At 41.0% G+C, this 21,951-nt stretch overlaps 1 protein-coding gene and 1 pseudogene across 2 annotated transcripts in view; both read left to right on the top strand.

Moving 5' to 3' along the window:
* The window catches only part of Cped1 (cadherin like and PC-esterase domain containing 1), a 262,923-nt gene that overhangs the window by 176,542 nt on the left and 64,430 nt on the right, over nt 1-21,951 (top strand). The window lies entirely within an intron of this gene.
* On the top strand, nt 1,953-19,927 carry LOC147004026 (large ribosomal subunit protein eL32 pseudogene; annotated as a pseudogene).

Below are 21,951 nucleotides of genomic sequence, written 5' to 3'. Positions count from 1 at the left end.
TTAGGGACAGACACTATGTGAGAAGAAAGTTCATGCAGCTGTCTTTGGTGACCAGTCAGTGGGAGCCAGCCTCTCCCCTTGCCTGCAGCAAGGCAAGGGAGCCATGCTGAGAGAGACACCAGACCTGCTGATTAATAGTGAATGCTGGAGAAGGGGGTCTCCAAGTCTGTCTACCCCATCAGTCCTAGAAATGTAATTTAGCTGATGATTGCTGTGCCCATTAAATCTTGTGACCTTTTGGAATCTGTTTGAAGTCGACCTGCTTACACTTGGGAAGAAAAGAAGGATTATCTCAGAGTTTGTGAAATCAGAGTACAGGCAGGAAGATGGAAAAACCAGAGGAGGGGGAGGAGAAGCCTTCCTCCATCCCGGTCAGAATGGGAAGGACCAGGAGGAGCTAGTCTTAGAGGCCTTTTTTTTTTTTTCATGGAAATGGGGGTTTCCTCTGGAATACAATCTACATAGAAAAAGGGCACCCTCCACTTTCCGTGTTTAACTGAAAGAGTCACATTTTCAGCAGATGGGGATCCGCATTCAGAATTGTGAGATTACTAAAAGGGATCCCAATATAAAGTCAGCTGGGAACCCAACGAAGGGAACAGAGGTGCGGTCTGTGATTCAGTTACAGTTGGAAAAAGAAGAAAAAAAAACCTTCATATTTGCATCTGGGATAAAAGCTAACAGTTCAGTGTGGATTGTAAGGTACTAAAGAACTTGTTAGAACCCATCAGTTTCAACACACCTTCAAGAGTCTAGTGCTCTTAAACTTGTAAGAGCTAAGGTCAGGTTCTGAACGCCATGCTTGGCTCAGCATCTCTTCATGGGCAGAATATTTCATTGCCAAGACATACACCTCATGACAAGGCTGTTCTCCTGTTCAGTTTTGACAACCTGGAGAAGAGCTTGTCTGCAGACCTCTTAACCTCTGTAACATTTCACTTAAATAAAATTAAAATGATCGCTATTTCATGATTCTTAAGACAAAAACCTTAATATGTCAAAATTAGTCCCAAAATCCGAAAGATTAGACTATGCTTTACATTAAATTTCATCCTATGAGCTAATGGATAAGCCTCGAAGCTCATCACCCTTGTCACCTAGGGGCTGACAGATCTTCTGAAATGTAATAAACAATGAGAAATTTCAATATTGCCAATCAATAAATGATTGATCTAATTCAGGCTGTGTATCTGGGAAAGAGCCTGACCGACCTAGAATTTATCACTATGCTCAGATAACAGTACTGAAATGTGATTTCTGTCAGACACTGATACGTTAATTTTGAACTAATATCCGAAGTAAATTCAATTTTTCATGCTGAAGGGCTATGTTTGGAAGCAATTTTTCCCCTAAGTGTGGATGGCTCTGCGAAGTAAATGTATATAGGAGGAAACTAGTTCTTCATCTGCTGTCCCTACTGTTCATTTCACACTGGTCACACCTCGGACACCCTTGTGTCTGTGCATGTCTCTCTCCATGTTTCCACTTCACAACTGGTGAATGGTGAACATGGTGGATGTTTCCTACGTGCATGTGTAAGTGATGGGCAACTGTCTGCCTGTATCACCCAAGAAATCTCTACACTCAGTAGCACCACACTCATCAGAAAACCCATTATTTTCTAAAAATGTGTTTAACTTGTATGTGTGTGCATATGTGTAGTATATGTATATGTGCACAGCTTAGATGTAGTAAGGAGCTTAGCAGCGTTTAGAGAGGCAGTGGGAATAGCTAACCAACAGGCATTAGCAGCTCTAGAGTTTTCTGTTCATTTGAAGCTGGTCCTAAGTTGGCTCAAAACACCTTTGAGAAAGACCTGTCAGATTCTACCTCTAACACTACCATACACATACATGCGTACGTGGGTGTGCATGCACACGTGTGAAGAGAGAGAGAGAGAGAGAGAGGGGGGAGGGGAGGGGAGGGGAGGGAAGGGGGGAAGGAGACGGAGACAGAGAGACAGAGAGAGAGACAGAGAGACAGAGAGACAGAGAGAAGAGAAAGTAGAGTGAAAACTCTGGGTTCTGCCCTACTTGAAAATTTCCCTGAGAGCCAGTGTGCTGTATCTGTCCCCAAGACAGATGATTCCTGGAATTCATAACCAAGAGGAAAAGCAGAGGGTCACACAGAGATGTCCTTTATCTAGATCCTTCTATCACCACAATCACACAGCTGTTTGGAAATCAGGAGCAGAGGAGACCTCTCTCCCTTACTTTCACAGCCTCTGAGGAGGCAGGGGAGGAGCAGCTGGAGCCAGCACGTGGTGGGTGAGCACAGAAGCAGCTGGGTGGAGCGAAGAAAAGATGGCACCCAAGGCAACCCCAACAAGCATCCTAGGCCCCCTCACTCAGGACAAATACATCCAAACACATCTAAAAGTTTCATCCAGGAAAACTAGAAATTTAATCAGAAGCTAATTTTTTTTTCCAAAAAATAAAATTATATTCTTGCACATAAAGCCTATGACCATCTGTGAAGCTCGCAGCAATTATGCTAATACTGACTTGAGCTTCCCTGGGTTATGGAAAGAACCATTAACTTGGGGTGATAATATGGTAGCAGAGAGACACTGCTGGGTCAAAAAGATTCCCAAGTGAATTCTGGAAGGCCTGTGAAGAGACAGTTGTGGAGATGGAAGGACAGGGCTGTACCAGGTGTTTCAGCCTGCATCAAAATAGCAAGGTATAGAAGCATGCTGATTGAAAGGGTCACGGGAAAAACATTGATACAAGGATTTGCATGTAGACAGCTAGGGTTGGGGATGGCCACGTAAATACACAGACAGCCTGCAGTTCACCATCAAATTTGGGGAAAAAATTAATTAGTTCCTTTTAATTGGCATACAAAACAATGAGTATACTTATGGGGTTTTTCATACACACAGTGTTTCCCCACCCTCTTCTGGAGCCCCTCCTGTGGGTTCTCTCCTCTCTCCTCTGTTCTTCCTCCTGCTTTTATGTCATATACATTCTATTTTTCTATCCTTAAGACATCTTTTTCCCTTCTCACAGTCTCCTTTATAATCTCATTACCTATATTATCTTACACACACACACACACACACACACCCCAAACACATACCTATAAAAAATAATTCATAGGAATTTACATTGAGGAAAAACCATAACATAATCTCCAGGTCCATTCACTTCTCAGAAAACGTCGTGATTTCATTTTTCTTCATAGCTGAGAACAATTCCTTCAGGAGCCAGGGAGAGCTCATCCAGTAAGCCATGTGCTGCACAAGCATGAGGTTCTGTGTTCAGATCCTCATCTCTCGTGAAGAAAGTGAGTGGGGGCGGGGGTGTGTGTGCCATCTATGGCCCCAGTGACTGCTGGGAGAAGCGGGTTGAGCCAAGTAGATCCCTGTAGCACCTTGGTGTGTCAGCCTAGCAGCATTGATGTGTTTCAGGTTCACTGAAAAACTTTGTCTCAGCCTAAGGGGCCTAATATCTGCTGATAAAAGTTCCAGACAGGCTTGGTAGAGTATGCCACAGTGTCTCAGACGTCCTGTGTAGTACAGAAGTAGCTGGTAACAATGTATGTGAATGGGCATGAATGTATCCCAACAAAACGTAATTTACAAAATCTAAAGTGGAGAGCAATTCAAAGGATGCTAGACATTGGCTTCTCATCCTAATGTTTGCATAGAGTCACACATTCACACATACATACACATAACACATACCGCACTAAAAGGTAGAAAAATTTTAAATAAACTCCCCTGTGTGTGTGTGTGTGTGTAGTTATGTATGCATGACAGCTACATATATAATTGATAGCTCTGTCACTATGTAACTATACCGATATAATTAAGAGCTATACACACAGCTATCAGCTCTTTTCACCATTCTTTCTTCATTTTGCCACCTTTCTTCTGTCCCAATCATTACACTGAAACAGTTTCAACAGATGTGGTTGTCATTGATACCAAAGTGAATCCTCGGCCTATAAGCTACATGAGGAGACAATGAAGGAAAGGAGTCCAAGGAGAGGATCATGGGAAGCTCTGTATTTAAAGGGTAGGAGGGAGCAAGCCGTATGAAGACAAGTACAGCGGCATGGAGGAGAAGCAAGGGGTGTGATGCCTTGGGAGCCCAAAGGAAAGACCCATCAAGAAAGAGTGTTAGTGAAAGTAAACATCGGAGAGGTATATGTAGGAAAGGCAAGAATAAAACCATGAGCTGACCTGTTACCCTGTTCAGTTAGGACATTGGAGACCTTCAAGTGAGCTGTTTCACTGTAATGATTGGGACAGAAAAAAGGTGGCAAAATGAAAAAAAGAATGAAGAAAAGAGCTGATAGCTGTGTGTATTGCTCTTAATTATATCGGTATAGCTACATAGCAACAGAGCAATCAATTATATATGTAGCTGTCATGCATACATAACTACATACCACACACACATATATACATGTGTGAGTGCATATATATATATGAGAACTATATATATTTTTGAGAATGTATATATACATTCTCATATATATTTGTATATTTCTCTTTGATATATATATATATACATATATATAAGAGGGGGGAGAGAAGTCTGACACTGAATGAAGGAAAGTGTGATGGTTGGAGTAAGATCAAGCCAAGTATAACAGAAAGCATTCAACTTAATGAAAACCTTTACATTCTAATTCATATGCATAATAAATTTAAAGGATGGGGAGGAGTATCTGAAGATATGTTTATGCCTCAGATATTGCTGCTGCCTTTATAGTATAAGAATGGGGTCTTTCTGGTACCTTCTTCTAAGAGGAAGACAAGTTTTTCTCTGTGTGTCCATTCCTTCAAAATTTAATCATGGAAATTATATTCCAAGCCCGCCATCTTTATTTGCCTATATGAGCTTCTGTGTGCTTGAGGATTTAATATTTTGGATGAATATTAGCTCATAGACAATGACCCAATCCAAAAAAACCATGGGGGCTTATAGCTAACTTTTTGGGTACTGTGGATTGTTGTTTATTATTGTTCAGCCTGGTCAATGAAAGTAAGGAGAGCAGTGCATTTTAATTAGTGTAATAAGAAGTCAAATTAATTGCATCACTTAGTCTGCAGTAAATATTAAATCTATTAAATTATTTGTCATTACTCAGACTTTGTGAACGAACAAAGACCCTGACAATGATGCCCTGTATTCACTGGGACTTCACAGTTCACCCAGCTCAGACAGACCTGATTCATAGCTTTGCTTTTCTCTTGGTTTTATGTATGGCTTTGTCTTAATGTATGACTTTCCTTTCTATAAAGACTTGCTGGATTTTCATAATCCTAGAATTGTATCAGCTATGGTCCCTAAGATGGCTAGCACTCTTGATGAGGCACTGATTTGATGAGGCAAAATTCCCCTCTTTCTGTTTGGAAACACTGTGTGAGCCCTGTGAACGAGAGTCATGCTGGCATGTTTTCGTGGTAGTAGATAGTCATCCCACAGAAAGCCAACTCTTTCAGTCAATAGTCTACTTTACTTTAGTTTTCTTTTTATTTCAACATACAAATCATAGCTACAGCCTTTCAAATTATATGTTCTGTTTTGTTTGTGCTGCTATGATATGTCAAAAGCAATTTGGGAAAGAAAAATGTTTCTTGCAGCTTACAGGTTACATACATCATGGAGGAAAGCCAAGCAACTCCAGGTAGGAGCTAACACAGGGCTTGGTCTCCCTGGCTGCCTCAGATGCCTTTCATATGCAGCCCAGGCCCAGCTACCCAGGGATAGCACCAACCTCATTGTGCTCCATCCCCCCTAAACAATTCACAAACGTTTTCACAGACATGCCAATAGGCCAATGACGGCAACTCCTCCTTTCCAGATGTAGGTTGCATCAGGTTGACAACTAAAGCTAACCGTGATAATTCATCTTTGAAAATATCAGCATAAAGACAAATGGTTTTTGAGTAAATTTTTTAAGGATGTCCATTATAACTCAAAGCCAGTATGGTTCTCAAAAGATCCAACAATTAATTATGCTAAGACATCAAGGAACCTCTGATGTGCCTCTCTGGCACATCCCCCAGTGACTTAGACCTTGGAGCAAATCCCCCGGGTCCTACTCCATTTCCTAGTACTTCCCTGAATATTGTGCTGGTTCATAAATATTACTTTACACAATGAATATGTGATGAGAAAAGAGAGTGTTGAGTGTGTCCTTAATGGAATTAAGAATTGATCCATAGAATACTTAGATGATTAACCAGTGTAGCCTGTAGCCTATTATATCACTTAGAGGGGTAAGCACCAATTTTCACTGCTAAAGGTCTGAAACCTATTATTGTATGGAGGTTATTATCAGGTAACTATGAGCAAAGGAATACTGGGTGTGCACAAAAAGCTTTTCAACCTGACAGCTGCTAATATTCATCTGTGTTAGATATTTTAGGGAAAAAGCTGGGATCTAGGCACTCAGAGCTATACCTGTCCCAAGATAAATTTTGGGAAACATCTTGTAAAATTCCACGCACATCTACTCAACTGTGACACATTTGGTTATTTCCCTCCTGCAACTGTTATGTCCTGGGCCCGTACAATGCACTACAAACTTCTGCTACTTTATACAATAGAAATCATTAAAAAGCACTGTGAGAGGTCGTTCTAGATTCAGTTTAGCCAATCCCGGGTGGAAAGGGTGGGTCTTCACTTGGGGAGGTTTTACTCCATCTCTAAATGAGAATACTAGCCCCCACTGTACTATGATGTCGTAGGAATGAAACACCTCACTGTACAGTTGAGGGCCTCTGTACCTGACGATGGAAAGTGGGTGAAATACGTTTGTTCTTCTTTCCTTTGCTCATCTTTATCCCAGCACTACTTTTATCATCATAGATTTATTCTGATTTATTATCCTAAGGTCCAACCTTACCCTTGCACAGCAACAGCCACCACAAAAACAAAGCAAACCAACAACAACAAAAGTCGTTTCTGCTTCCCTTGAAAGCTTTACAAAATGCGAGACTCTAGCAAATTATATTCATGAATGGAAAACTGATAACAATGATTCTTAGAACTCACAAGCTCTTTCCACACACAAAATGTGTAAACGCAGCTATTCGGGCCCCAGAATCATTGGCGCCTGATGACTTGTTTACCTCCCTTCAGCTCTTTCTAGCAGCTTCTGGCTCTGCTCGTCTTAGGAAGTCATAGATTGTAAGCAGTCAGTGGGAAATGAAGTAGCGTACGGCAATGGAATGTTCTAAATTAATACTTGGTCCAGAGTTTTACAAACTTTGGAAAATAAAAGTTAGTGGTATATGCCAACCAAGAAATATTATATTTGAGAAGATAATGGGTATTCAACCTCAAATTCTCCCCAGAGGATGAGAGAGGGAATTTTGGGAATTCCAGCTGTGGTAGTGGTTGTTTGAATGAGAACAGATAGACCCTCGGAAACTGCAAGCAAGGCCTTGTCAAGTGATTTCTGTTATAAGCAGTCTTGGTTATGATGTTTCTTCATAGCAATAGAAAAGCAACTACGACACCAGATATCCTCAGAGTAGTCCCAAGGGCCTGCATTTCTCTGCCAATCTCTGGGGGCAGAGGCTTTGTCTGTGCCCTTCCTCACAGAACCAATAGGGAAAATAGGCAATGGAAACGAACGAATGTATCAAATACAGAAATATGTCCATGCTTTGATAATCAATAAAAGTTTTGATAATCAATAAAATACTAAACTTTTGAGTCAAGATTTATACGAAAGGGTCACTGAGGTGGCTCAGTGAATAAAGAGCTTGCCTCGAAAGCCTGGTGACCTGGATGCAAGCCTCTGTACCCATTAAAGGTGGAAGGAAAGAAACAACTCAATAAAGATGTCCTCCAACCTCCACATTGACACTGCGGCACAAGTCCCCCACACCCACACTCTGTCTCTTTCTCTCTATGTCTCTGTGTCTCCCTGTGTCTCTGTCTTTGTCTCTCTGTCTCTGTCTCTCTGTCTTTCTCTCTTTCTCTCTCTCTCTCTCTCTCTCTCTCTCTCTCTCTCTCTCTCTCTCTCATACACACACACACACACATACACACTCCAATTTTCTGAGAGTCATGCAAATCACTTGGGGGAAATTGTTCTCTGAAGAGAGAGAGAGAGAGAGAGAGAGAGAGAAAGAGAGAGAGAGAGAGAGAGTGTTTCAAATTACTGGAAACTGATTCCTCTTTTCCCACACTTCTTTAAAAATTATTCCTTTTGTGTCATGTTTTTCTTCCAAGTAGAAGGAAGTTGCAACACAGTTGTGTTCTTTATTAGATGTGGGAGATTCTCTTTGTTTTCAGCCATGTTTCCTACGATTTTTCAGCTGATTGTTGTGGTTTAAAAAGGTTGGAGTGTCCTGAGCCTAGCTGCAAAAACAGCATAAAACAACAGTAAGTTAAGGGGGGATAGAAATAGAGAAGATAATTGCTTACACAGATAAGCTTATTTTGTGAAGGAAAATTGTTTTCAGATCTACAGAGGGAAACAATACTCAATATTCAATTGTGTGTACAGTTGAGAACAGAAAATAACTGTTGCTGTGCCTGAGACTATTTAACCCCATGGTTAAATGGTGAGTGAAGGCTGCTTGGGGATTCATTTTGAGCAGGTTAGCCTCACTCTGCCCAGTGGTTAAGAGCACACAGCAAGACCTCTGGGAGGAAATGCATTATCAGTGAGCACACAGTGGGGCATTAGGGGATGGTGCAGTGCTGCCCTAGGAGACAAGGCTGCAGGTCAAGAGTCTAAACTCTGCACAAAAGAAATGGTGTATGGCCCCTAGAGATTATAAATCACAATCACATAAACAAAATCTCCTGGATGGGAAATGTCACAGAGGATCTAGCTACACCAAGATGCTGTGTTAGGTGTGAAACACCTCCTGCACCTGCTCTGGAAAATACTCCCAGGCCTTTCATAAGTGACAGATAGGAGATCCAGAGACATTTCTGCTCTGATTATGTCACACCCTCCGCTTTTACCGGAATCAAGCTTAACTTTTGATTCTAAAATTTCTCCTAAACCACGGGCGTTAAAACAGTCAGACATATAGTTCACTAAGGGGTAACTCTTACCATGAGGAAATAATTAATTTTTGGATTTTAATAAAGCATAAAGTTTTAAGCGTGGAATGAAAATCGACATACCAGTGGAGGGTTTGGCAGGGAGTGAAGGGAGGTAGCAGCCAGCGTGTCCACATCTCTCCAGCAGCATAATTCAGGAGTAAAAACCTCTCAGCATCTGCAGGAGGTGAACATGGGCAAACTGTGTATCTTCTGGGGGAGTTCAGCAATAAACTGCCACTGCTGACACGTGCCCAGTTATCACAGCTTCCTAATGGATTTTTAGTTCCACGACTTGTGGCTGATAACTGAGATTCTGTGCTTGAACAGCCCATCCATCCATTACGGGGAGAACAAGGGAGGGAATGTGCTAGGAAAATTGTGGTGAGCAATTAGTAGTCAAACACAGGGCATTTCTAATGCTGTGCCAACAACTGATGGGTCCCATAGGACAGTGCACTGTGCTATATACATTACAGGCATCGAATCTGGGTGCAGCCCTAATAATTATGGAATGTATGTATCCACTGCACACTAGGCAGTCATTAAAGAATTAGTCGAGGAGAAAAACATTTATTTTCATGTCTTAATTTGCTTCTCTGCCTTTAAAAGTATGCCATCTTTAACACTTGCTTATTTATATTTTTGAGCTGGTAAATTTGTAGCTGCTGTCCAAATTTTTGTCACTATCTTTTAGTCCTTCTCTGTCTTTTATAGCATACATTTCAAATGGTGTCTTCATGTTTGTAAATTATCTAAACATTGCATATGTGCTGATTCACAAGAAACATAGTTTTCAATAAATCTTAAAGTTCGAGGCCTGGGAAGATGGCTGGGGTACTTGCATCTCAAGCATGATGACCAAGGGTTCTGATTCTCAGAATTCAAGTAAATGCTAAGTAGGGTGGTAGTTCCCCTATAATTCCAGCCTCAAAGGGAAAGAACTACAGAGCAGGCTGGTTATTAAGGCTGAAGGACCCTGCCTCAGTGAATAAAGTAGAAAAGTGTTTGTGGATGATTGGATGATTGCAGACACCAATTTTTATATGCAAGAGCTTGCATCTGCACTGAACAAGCAAAACATGCATATGTATACAGATACACGCCTCACACACCAGAGGAAAACTGCAAAAAGAAAATAATAAAATATTATTTGAGTGTTATGGCAAGACTTTAACATTTGTCTTGCATATGGTTATTATAAATGAGAGCCCTAAGGGATGTGTTTCAAAGTCTTGTTTATGCCTCCACCAGAATACTGTCCCTGGCCCAGTATCCTTGTTTGGTTTCATAGTGCCAGGAAAACTGAAGACAGGCATAACTCTTAGGAGATTCTGATCAGAAAAGACATGCTCTAAGCATCCATGAAAATTATCAAAATAAAATAGCCAATATAGGTGCTTAGAAGTTTATTGAAGAAACGAGATTTTGTGAGACCTCAAGAAATGAAAGAATTCTACATCCTGCAAAAATCACTGTAAATAATTTTATCTTAAGTTGTCTTAGGGCTAGAGATGAAGCTAAGGGTAGAACGTTTGCCTAACTTGTGTGAGGCTCTCAGTTTGATCTCTGGTGCCAGAAAAAAATATTATCTTAAATCTAAAAAGGCTACTGGCACTAGTTGAGTCAATCCAGTCAATAGCTAGATTTCCTACCCATTAATTTAAATTGGCTAAATTTGTGTTGCCTTTTCTAGAGGAGAGAAGAAATTCTTGACCCTGTTCCTCAAACTCCCACAAAGATGTCAAAGTGTAGGGGGTTCATTTGAACAGTGTACTGAGATATTGTCCTGAGAAGGATCAGATATGCTTGTGGTCTCTCTAGTGTTTCCGGCTTCCCTGAGGCTGGGCGGGTTCTCGAGCAGATCAGACTAGCTCAGCAGCAGATTCATTCATCATTGTAGATGCAATCTTCCAGGCAGTCAGCAAAACTGGCAGAGTGTCTGCCTTGCGCATAACAAAGTTTTCAAAGCTCTTGACAAACTCCGTGTTAAACCCCCAATCACACATGCTCGCTACCAATTACACACGGCGCTGTAAAGAAGAGAATAGGCTGTGTACAATGGTGGGGAACACTAACAGGTGGAATGGTTATCAGAGACTGGCTCACTGTGCTGGTGGATCTACAATAAACAAAAACGTGTACGATAAAGCCTGGAGAAAGAAAAAGCTTGTGTCAGAGTTTAGCTTTATCAGGAAACAGTTTATCACTTTAAAGGAAAAACTGTGAAGACCAGTGTGGTAAGAGTGATTGAACAAGGGAAAAGGTAACATGGAAAAAGGACAGAGGGGTAGACCAGGACTGGCTTCTGCATCCTTGGTCGAGCACCACAGGGAGTTAGATCTTACCTCCATCACATTTAGACGTACCTGAGCCTTCGTAGGTCCAAACTTAAGCTTGTGATCCCATTTGTATCATTCAAGACAGCCACAAGGGAAAAACACTCAAGGACTCTCAAACGGTTCACTCAACTGTGGACATTGCTTACACGAGTGACACAGAGCAGAGAAGCAACCCAGAGAACAGAGAGACACCAGAGTTACAAAGTCTGCACCTCACAGAAGGGATGGAGCAATGAGCTAGCATTTACAGGTTCCTATATCAGTATGGCTACAATGTCAAGAATACCTATAGATTTTATTACTTTATTATTCTGATTGAGCAATCAGACATTATGTCTTTCTTCATATGATGCACTGAAAAAGTAGATAAAAGCACTCAATTAAATGTTGTGTTAGTGTATTGTTAAGATCACAATCCCTAAATTTGATAACATTTTAGGTTCATTAAAATTGCTATTAGAAATACATATTTCTATGTAAAATGGCCCAGTTTCTTGAAACTGCTTTAAAGCAATGTGGTGCTCCTAGATCAGGGAGTAAGAGTTTGGATAAAACAAGGTTGTTCATTTGGCTCTATCCCTCCTATGGCTCCCAATTGACTCTGAGACAAGGAAGTCATTGTCTTCTAATATATACTCACTGACGACCCAACCTTGCCCCAAGGGATAGTTTCAAATACATGGTCACACAGATGACACTAGTCAAACTCAGTGGACCTCAAGAAAAGAAACAAGCAAATGAACATGATTAAAATCATGAATGAGGGAAGAGGACTTGAAGATGACTTGTAGGTAAGAGGGCAGGAGATTGGGGACGGGGCAGCATTATCAGAATGCACTATGAGAGAAGGAAATTGTCAAAGAACAGACACACTAAATGCCTTATAATATTTAATTATAAAACAAAATAGGTTTCAGTAATTGAAATAGGGCAAAGATTGAAAACTTCTCACTTTCAGATATTTGTTTTCTGAATACTAAACTCCCTCTAGTCTCAGTGTCTTCTGTGACTGGTGTCAGGTCTACCTCTGAGGCATGTTTGTCTGGGCATGGGAAAGCTAGAAAATACATATCAACCATGTGATGCCTAGGGAAATTCTTTTGTGTGTTCCACTTTGATTTCCTTGCACCAAGAGCTTCTCGTCAGTATTATAGTCTCTCAAACTCTGCGAAGTGAAACCTGGTGGGAATTACTCTTCAACACAGGGGAACTGGCTGAACTCTGAACCCTGAATGTGCTGACAATGTTTTATTAAACCTTGATGAAGTCATATGAGTTCAGCTACAAATTAGTTTACAGAAGTCACGCACATACAAATCAGAATTTCTGTAGGCACAAGTCCCTGCTGAGATTCAAAGCCTGCCTGGTTTGCCTTAGATGTTCCTTTAGCTGGTAAGGCCAGGTGGAGGTGAGGGCATGGTGTTGTAGACAGAAATTTCCCCAAATCTCAGAGCATAGGTACTGAGGGATAGGATAATCTCTCTCCTCTCCTCCTCTCTTCTCCTCTCCCTCTCCCCCTCCCCCTCCCTCTCCGTCTCCCCCTCTTCCCCTCTCCCCCTCTTCCCCTCTCCCCCTCTTCCCCTCCCTCGCCCTCTCCTTCTCTTCCTCCTCTCCCTCTCTCCCTCTCCCCTCCTCTGTCTCTCTCTGTCTCTCTGTCTCTCCATCTCTGTCTGTCTCTGTCTCTCTCTGTCTCTGTCTCTCTCTCTCTCTCCCTCCCTCCCTCCCTCCCCTCACACAGAGAGACTCATATGTGTTTGTGCAAGTGTGCATGCATGCACAGGTATGTACTTGTGTGTTCATGCATATGGAAGCCATAGTTCAACCATGGGTGTTATTTTTTAGTCACGGTCCACCTTGTTTGTTGCCACAGAGTCTCTCACTGGTGAACTGAGCTCTCCAATTCTCCCCAGTACTAAGAATATAAGCACAAGGAAACAAACTCAGTTTTTCCCATTTATGGGACACTTTACCTTCGGAGGCATCAAATGGTTGATATTCTCTAGTTTCTTGAGTCGAGACAAACATCATGTCTTTAAAGGTAGAAGGCCAAAGTCGTTTGTAAGGGAAGTGCAAGCTATCATTGACCTACTGGCAGCCTCTCAGGCACATTTATTATTTCACCTTTATTGATGATATTCTCTCAGCCAGGCACACTTCCTATCATTTGCTTCTACCAGACCTTCAAGACCATCTCCGAATTCATGGCCTCTAGGAAGTCTCATATCCTGACAAAATATTGCTCTGCAACTCACTGACCATGAGGACAGAAAATCCAATATGATTCACTATTACCAAGGAAGGTTATAGTTAGTTTCCACACCAAAACAAAGGAGTACATGAGACCAGCTTGGAAAACTGTATGATTCTCTAACTCCCAAGATTACTGGAGTTTCATTGTCAAGGAGATGTAGTCAAATGTGCTAGGGATCTGTCTCAGTGCTAAAGCCTTTGTCCCAGTATGCATAAGGGTATACATAGGTTTGATTTCAAGCATAATAAGAGCAAAAGAAAAAGCGGGGCAGGGACGCCTGAAGTTATTACACATTCTTGAAGCTTACATTGCAGAAAGAAACATATTAGAATACAAACTTAGACCCATTTAAGATCTTTAGGGGTATTCTGTGTGTGAGCTCTCTCTCTCTCTCTCTCTCTCTCTCTCTGTGTGTGTGTGTGTGTGTGTGTGTGTGTGTGTGTGTGTGTGTGAACTCCAGTCTACATACAGTTAGTTGACTGGCAAATCCTAGCTTTTCCTTTAATATCATTTGGAATTTTTTTTTCTCCACTCTCTCAAGTAGACTTCTGATGGTACCATCTCACTACCTGTACCCTCATGCCATTGTAGGCATGGATCTTCCTAAAGTGCAAATAGTGTCTCATTTGTCCATAACTCTCTTTCCCTCTTTGTCCTCAAGATAGAATATAATGTAAGGATGACCCACTGTTGATTTTGCCACCTCATCTTCCAGGTTGCTGTGCAGTACCTATTTCTGCAAATTTGTTTCCTCTTCACAGATGCTGCCCCTTTGACGGAAAACTTCATTTCTCTCTTTCTTATTAGAACATTCTGGTCAAATTCACCTATCTTACAGTCTAGCCCTTAGAAGTCAGACCAGGTGTGAGGTTAATCTTTCAGGCTTCCTCAAATTACCCATTTCTATTCACTTGTCTCAGTTTGTTTCTGCTGCTGTAACAAAATGCCTTAGGCATGATAACCTATAAGCAATAGAGATTTGCTTCTCACAGATCTGGAAAGTCCGAGATTATGGTCAGTAGATTCAGTGTCTAGTGGGTGTCTGTTACATAGGCAGCATTTTTTCCAACCCCATCCTCACAGTGCAAAAGGCAGAACACATGCATGATGTAACAGAGGAGACAGGGGGAAGAGGGTCAGGAAGAGACGAGGAATCCTTCTATAGTCTCTTTAATAAGGGCATTGATGCTGTGCCCTTGAATATGACCAATTGGGCTCAATGACTTTGCAGAAAGTTCCATTCTGAATGCCAGACAACAAGAATTCCATTTCAACCTGGATTTTGAATGGACAGGAATATTTAAACCCCAGTAGTATCATAGAACACCTTTGACACAGTGTCTCCTAGAAATGACAGAGGAGGTACATCCATGAAACCTCAACAATCTGGCTGCCTAGCGGAGACCTGAACAATGGCAATCTCAACAGACATGCTAACGTGGAAGGAGGAGAATAGTTAAGAGCTTCGAGAGTCTGGCACCTTGTCTTTTACTTGCCTATGATCAACAGCGAATGGATTGTCCTGGTGTGCTTGACGTTCTTACTACACATTTTCAAAATAAAACCCATGAACGGACTCTGCTGCAGAAACGGTCCATTATCAACATTTTCACGTATAAAATATGAAGAGTCTCCTTCTTCCTCGGCGCCGCCTACGAAGTAGCTGCCATCTGTTTCTCAGCATCATGGCTGCCCTCCAGCCTCTGGTAAAACTCAAAATCATCCGAAAGAGGACCAAGAAGCTCATCAGGCACCAGTCAGACCGATTCGTGAAAATTAAGTGAGACTGGCGGGAACCCAGAGACACCAACAACAGGGTGTGGAGAAGATTGAAGGGCCAGATGCTGATGCCCAACATTGGTTACGGGAGCAACAAGAAAACCAAGCATGTGCTGCCTAGCGGCTTCCGGAAGTTTCTGGTCCACAATGTCAAGGAGCCGGAAGTGCTGCTGATGCTCAACGAATCTTACTATGCTGAGGTTACTCACAGTGTGTCCTCTAAGAACCGAAAAGTCATCACAGAAAGAGCAGCACAGCTGGCCATCAGAATCACCAATCCCAATGCCAGGCTACCCAGCAAAGAAAATGAATAGATGGCTTGTGTGTGTGTGTTTTGTGTTTAAATAAAATCACAAAAACTGCCACACACACACAAAAGAAGAAGAAGAAGAAGAAGAAGAAGAAGAAGAAGAAGAAGAAGAAGAAGAAGAAGAAGAAGAAGAAGAAGAAGAAGGCGATTTCCTGTACCTCTGCCTCCCTAACTAACAAATAGAATTGTAGAATGTTTTTAGGATGAGAATTTCAAGGTTCTATTACATTTTTGTTTATAGTTTAAAAATGAAAATTGCTATTTGAAATGTATTGGTTTTTTTTTTTCAAGGGATGCCCTTGAGTGGAAACTGAGGCCTTTTTCTGTGGCTGTTAAACACAAATGAAGCAACAGCTATGTGCAATCTGTGCTCACATTTTATATGCTCCCTCAGTTCTGCAGACCCCATTGGAGTGGTCAGCCAGAAAGCCTTTCTGGCTGCTGTGGCAAAATGGAACAACTGTAATTTATTCAAATTTAGGTGGCTGTTGGTTGCATGCCTCTGTGGTCCCTTTTCATTGAGTTTTGAGTCCAAAACTTTGGGAGGTATATCAGTTTCAGACCTCAATCAAAATGAACGTACTTTTAATTGACAAACTCATCACGGAAGTTGAGAAAGATAATTATAAGGAAAAAAAGAAAAGGCTTTGTTCGAACAATTCAATTTATACAGTTTCCCCCAGCTTCGTTTCCCTGACTTAACAACATTGAACTAGAATTAGGTCTACCATAAATATTTTAGCCAAAATGTCTGATCTGTGAGGATGACAACAACAAACACTCTTTATGGACAATAGGAAATACTATAAGCTAACTTTTACAGATACATTGAAAATGTCCTGTTGAGGCACTCTCCTTTCTGGTGTGATGAACATCGAAAGCGGGGAGGAATAAATGTGTTGAGCAGAATCTCCTACGCTTCAATAGGGTGTTCAGATTTGCAAATAATACTCATCATACCTGTGGGCCATTTTCTAAGTGTGACTGGCACTTTTCTATGTCGTATATTTTGTCATCCATTCTCTACCATTCTCCCTTGCAGCAAGTGTCTTCACAAAGGATGTTTGTTTCCTGTGGGTTGTGGGTGATGTACACATTTTCTAGGATCAAGCAAGAAATTCCCTGAGCATAGACTGTAACACATTTTTTGTACACTTCACATAGTCTGATATTGTGGGAAAAAATACTTGATATATTATGTTCAAATTTGAATGACTACAGTCAGACTTGGTAGGAGAGAATAGAGGGGACAAATATTTAGTTAGATATCAGTGCAGTGGGAGAGGAATAAAATGGCTACAGGAATTTGAAGGGAAAATGCCTTTTTGTTTAGTTCTATGTCTAAAAGTAAAGCACATACCTTAAATTGACCAATAATCAATCAATCAATCAACCAATCAACAGCTATCCTTAGTGACAAAGAGTGAATTTAAGGACATTTAAAAAAAATAACTAGCAGACAGGATTAATGCTCTTTAGTTGAGAAGCAAAGCCTTTTTGCCTCAGCCTTCTGACAACTTGTCACCAGTCAATACCACGTATTTTCTGGATCTCAATCAAGTCAAAGCCTTCTGAAACACCAAAGTACTTTTTAAACTTAGATCAAGTTTCCCTGTGGGGCTATGATCTGACCAAGAATATATAGGACTCTTAAGAGGGGATAATTTGTGTTCTGTTCTGATCTCTTTCATTTATCATTGAATGAGTTGACAAAGGGCTGAGACACACGGAGACATGGAATGTCTGGTTACCCAGAAAAACCTCTGCTGACTCAAGTTTGTGGTTTATATTTTAGCGATCGCCATGGTTAATTTCTATTTGTTTTTACAATACATATGAACAAATGTTCAATAAAAGAAATTAAAAGAAAAAAAAAAGAACCAGAACCGAAATGTGAGACCTGTTCGAGTGGCCAACATTTATTGAAGATACCAAACTACACAATGGAAAATGTGAACAGTCTGAATACTTTAGCTGAGAAAACAAACCACGGACAGTCCGCTGATGGCTTGAAGGCCCGTTTCATGGCGTAACACTTCCCTTTTCTTTTCTTCTGAGATTCCTATGGAGTCATTTCAACCCATAATGTCAAAGACACATTAATTCAATTTATTTTTTAATTTCTTTTACTGGTTAATTGCCTGAAATTTTCATCTATGACATAGTGCGTTCCATGATCCCAGAGACTCTAGAGTGGGCCACAGATAAATAGAAAAACGGAGGCACAGGGCAGAGGTGAGGCAGGGGACACGGGGAGAAGCTGTCATTTTCAGATCACCCACTGGTAGCTAGGGAACCGTGATTGGATACAGAATTGCCTCACAGAAAACCCATGATGCATTGTCAACTCTAGAGGTGAAGAATGTGAGGTTATAGGTGGTCGGTAACTTGTCCAGCATTGATAGCACTGATGTAAATCTCCTTTTAATGTATGGAAATTTTGTACTGCTACATATTATCTGTGAAATCAATAAGAGAAACCCCAGAAATAAATCAGGTGCATTTTATTATGTGTGTGTAACAATTGTTAGAGATTAGCATTTCTTGACCTGCACTAAACACTGATGAATAAGAGTTGACTATGTCATAAGTAGAAGCCATAAACGTCCTTTGTAGCACTACCTGGATAATACTGACTTAATGTAGTCTAATTACCACAGAACAACCATAAATTTCCGTTTTTCAGGCTGTTGAAGCAGGGCACACATTGTGTCCACATAACATCAGCATATGGTTCTAATTGCCAGCTGACTTGGTCCTGCATTTTGCTTTTCTGTTTAAACTATTGAGTTTGTCAACAAAGTAGGTGTCAATGTTTATTTTAAAATACATATTATGCTATGGATAACAAAAATGAATTTGTAGGGTGTTGTGTTTTGGAACTTTCTAATGTCTCCTAAAAGAGAGGGATTTTTGTTGTTGTTGTTTTTTAACTTTATAGATCATTACAAAAAAAAAGGATAACCTTATGTACCATTTTTATTAGCTTTTCTGTCTACCAAATATTGCTTTTCTCCTCAGCATTATTAAAACATGCAAAGCCAATCCTGTTTTATTGACTAGTCTATTAATTCTTTCAAAACATGAGATACAAAAATAAATGCATGCAGTTCCAGATCCATTTGGTACATACAATGGAAAATCTACAGAGATACCTACAAGAATGACCCAGGAAATCTTCACAGAGAGCTAATAACCTGAGTGTTAAGAGACACAAGTGATTTTTGAACATTTTCCCTGGTCTTCCATATTTTAACAAGCCACATTTTTTTTCTTGAAGCTTACGAGATCGGTTTTGCCATAGAACAGCATAGAGCAAAATAAAGACCTTTTCCTGGTGATTAGAGATATATCAACACACTAATATCACCAATCCAAGAAAAGTGTGTGTGTGTGTGTGTGTGTGTGTGTGTCTGCAGATGCACAAGATGCAGAAGCCATAGGAAGATGTCAAGAGTCTTTCTCTATTGTTCTTGACCTTACTGCTGTGAGGTACAACCTCCTCCTGACCAGGAAGCCAGCCTATTTCTGCTAGGTATTGAATAACAAACTCAAGGGCTCTCCCTAACTCTAACCCCACAATGTGGGGGTACAAACAAGCATAGCTGTACCCCAGCTTTTTATGTGAGTGCTTGAGACTAGAACTACTCTTGCTCGTCAGGCACTCTATCTACTGAGACATCTCCTTAATCTCAACTTTTTAAACTGGGCATATATATCAACAGACACGTATATATGATACATATATGCTGAGACTACGAATGTTTACTTAATTTTTAAGGAAATGTTTACTCTGAGACCCAAAATAGAAGATTTTGGACAGGCTGTTGACCAACCATGATTAAACTCAACTCAACAATGTTTCTACCCATCTCTCCCTAATCTTAACCAGTAAAGCAAAAGAAATTTTCCTACATGTCTAAGAAATTAGGACTTCCAGACAAGCTGCGAGATTTGCAAATAATATTTAGCTTTAAACCTAATAAATAAATTAAATAAATGTATTTTGTGTGACTAATAAAATTCTCCTCCCAGCTTATTCCTGATGCCTTCTTACAGAACCTCAAGCCGGGCTGGTATTTGGACTGAGTGTGTGTTTTCATGAGCGCACTCTAAATTGGCCTCAGAGAAGCGAGGTTTTCTTGACTACAGAAAGCCTTCTTGTGTTGCTTGGCAGATTTTCTCGTGTGTGATGAACACATAAAGGGACCGTATGGCTGAGGACACTGCTTTCCTAGAAGGCCAGGGGAGGGAAAGGGAGGGAGTGGGTCTGCTGGTTGAGGAGGCCAAAGTAAATCTTGTTGTAAGCCGGGCGTCGCGGTACTGCATTCTTTTGCCAATCATGTCATTCAGTTTTCAGAAGTAATTTAGCTGCTTTGGGGTATGGGGAAAGGAGAGGGATTTTGCTATTGGCTGCTGGAACAGTCTTGGTGAAGAGATCGTGGAAAGAAGCGATCTATGAGCAATCCATTGCTCAGAGCTGAGAGGGCGGGGCAGGGGGTTGGAACTTTAGTCTGCTCAGGTGGCCCTAGTTGTATGCACTCTGACACAGGTCACGAGAAACCTGCGTGCAGGTTGCTGTGCAGCGAGTGGGCAGGCCGCATCTACCTTCTGGCTGCTTGCAACCAGCGGGCAAAGTCTAATCAGCAGCTTTTGAGAAAGAGCACGATTAATAAACCCCTAAAATGCTTTTCTCTGACTAAAGCCCCAACCGTGAGCCAAAAATCTATATAGAGCTTCATAAGAGACCATTTTTCCTGGAGAAAATAAATTATTAAAGGGCAGATTTGTAGGTATTGTAGGAAAACAGATCTGGCTGGACAACTCCTGTCTCCCAGCTGTGAGAGTTAAATGGGAGTCTGGGGACATGTTAAATTTAGAGTGGGGCATGGTTATAATAAGACAGCGGGGAAACACAGTGACTGAAGGTCGCAGTTCTCTCCCACCAAATGCACATTGATTTTCAAAGGCTGAAGAGAGATGCTTGCAGTTTCCAGTACTTTCCACATAGACACAGATGAGTGGGAATAAAGGAGGCTGTGTTGAAATCCTTCCTTCCTTCCTTCCTTCCTTCCTTCCTTCCTTCCTTCCTTCCTTCCTTCCTTCTTCCTTTCTTTTTAAACCCTCTACTTCTCCCTTCCTTCCCTCCTACCTTTCTTCTTTTCATTTTCTATTTCCTTCTAAAGCTCTTCCCAGGAGTCTAACTCATTAGAACAAGGCATCCTTAATGAGGCACAGATGCTGAACAGGAGAGTTGAAAACTCCCCTTGGTCATCTCTACTTCTTAACCTTGGCTGAACCCAGTGTGTGTGTGTGTGTGTGTGTGTGTGTGTGTGTAAGTTTATTGGTGTTTAATTGTATCAGATATAAATAAAGAGAAATGCTTGCTTCTCCAGAATTGCTTACTAAATAAAACAAAGCATCATTCAGCAACCGGACAGCTAATAGAGCTATGGGTTTTGTCTTGTTTTGTTTTCTAATTCTTCCTTGACTGTGTTTTCCTTTGCACCTAATGTACCCTGAAGCTGCTAAGACAGAACTCCTGCTTTAAAATACTAACAAGTTAGTGCACTGATTCTCATTTTAAAATGTCTCACCGTAGATCCCTTTATTGTCTCTTTTATATCATAAACATTTATTGACCAAGTATAGTGTGGGCAACACAAAGAAGCAGTTTCAGGACTATGGAAATAACAGACAATGCTGCTATTGACGCCATCATGACTACTGTTGAACAGTAAAATCACTATATAGGATATTTTTAACTGTCCTAGGGAAATAGTGAATATTTTTGATGTTATAAGAACTTTATGAAGTAATTTACAGAAACTGACTCCATTTTCACAATATGAAGAAGGCAAAGCACAAAGAGGATAAGAGCCAAAATCACCCCACTGGTAACTGGCAAGGCTGAAGAGAGATGTTTGAAGTTCCCAGTACTTTCCACATAGACACAGAAGAGTGTCTATTCAGGCAGAACTGTTCACATACCAGTGTTTGTATGGAGGGAAGGGAGACAGAGACACGGTCTGGAGTACTGAGAAAAATGTTGAGGTGCACAAAGAATATAATTACAGCTACTGTGAGAAACATGGCCTGGCCTAACCTTGGACTCTGAGTAGAAACTATGTGAGGTTCAAAGGCTGATCCTGGCCACAGGAGCAGAGACCACACACCTGATCTTTAGAGTATATAAAGTGGATTATGGGTGAGAAGGCCTCACTCAAATATTACACAAAA

Source organism: Mus caroli, unplaced genomic scaffold, assembly GCF_978045245.1.
Source record: "Mus caroli unplaced genomic scaffold, Mus_caroli_1 scaffold_7, whole genome shotgun sequence".
Taxonomy (NCBI): Eukaryota; Metazoa; Chordata; class Mammalia; order Rodentia; family Muridae; genus Mus; species Mus caroli.
The sequence above is the reverse complement of the archived record's forward strand: the minus strand, read 5'-3'. Positions and strand labels throughout refer to the sequence as shown.